This window comes from Gossypium arboreum, chromosome 6 (genome assembly GCF_025698485.1).
Source record: "Gossypium arboreum isolate Shixiya-1 chromosome 6, ASM2569848v2, whole genome shotgun sequence".
In the NCBI taxonomy this organism is placed as follows: Eukaryota; Viridiplantae; Streptophyta; class Magnoliopsida; order Malvales; family Malvaceae; genus Gossypium; species Gossypium arboreum.
In genome coordinates, this window is record NC_069075.1 from 13401536 (window position 1) to 13402531 (window position 996).

Below are 996 nucleotides of genomic sequence, written 5' to 3' on the forward strand. Positions count from 1 at the left end.
TATTGAAATAACGATTTTGAACATAAGCCTATTTCACAAAAGGGACTCTTATTACTCCTAGGCCTAGAGTAATAACTGTGTTTTGAACATTACTCTAAGTTAGTTCTAAAAACTACAGGAATCTCTTTCGCAGTCCAATTATTCAAAACACTTCCTGGCTCATAAGGGCGAATGCCTGACAAATTCTCTACTCCAGTTCCTTCTTCATATGTGGCATTGATGTCCAAATTTTCCAACATTCCTTCCACGATTTCCTTTCCCGACGTCCCCCACTCAGGGTGAATGACTCCTCCAGACACAAAAGTCTTCGATATATGAGGAAAGATCATTGGTTCCCATTTGATTTCTTCCCCGCTCAATCACGCTCTCCTTCTCTCTTGCTTCTTCTCCAGTTCCTTCTTTCTTTGTTTCGTGTCTGGCTTAAATCCTAACCCAAAATGGTCTTGTTTGTCCTTCATTATTGGTACATTAATCCTTCCTTAGAGGTATCTCCCGAGTCCTCTTTCCGGTAACGCTCCTTTTCCAACAATTAGCCGTAGGCCCATTCTTATGGTTTTAAATAACCTGGGCATTAGAATCCTATTGCCCTTGGTGACGAATGTCACATTCACAAACTCTAAAAACCGAAAGGAACATTCGATTACTTCATTGTTTGCCTCTAGATAGGGTGCGTTACTGGTCACCGTTGCGATGATGTCTTCTTTAGCATTTATTGTTACCAACCGACCTTCGGTTACCAATTTCAGCTTTTGGTGTAGCGATGAAGGGATTACCCCTGCAGAGTGTATCCATGGCCTCTCCAATAGGCAATTATAAGAAGGTTTAATGTCCATGACTAGGAAATCTACCTCGTACGTGCTTAGCCCGATTAGAAAGGGTATTTCGATTCTGACCATTACCTTCCTTTCTGTTCAATCGAATGCCCTCACTATGTTTTGCAAGCCTTCATATGAGAACTATCTACAGGCAGTCTGTTCAGCGTAGATAACGGTAGAA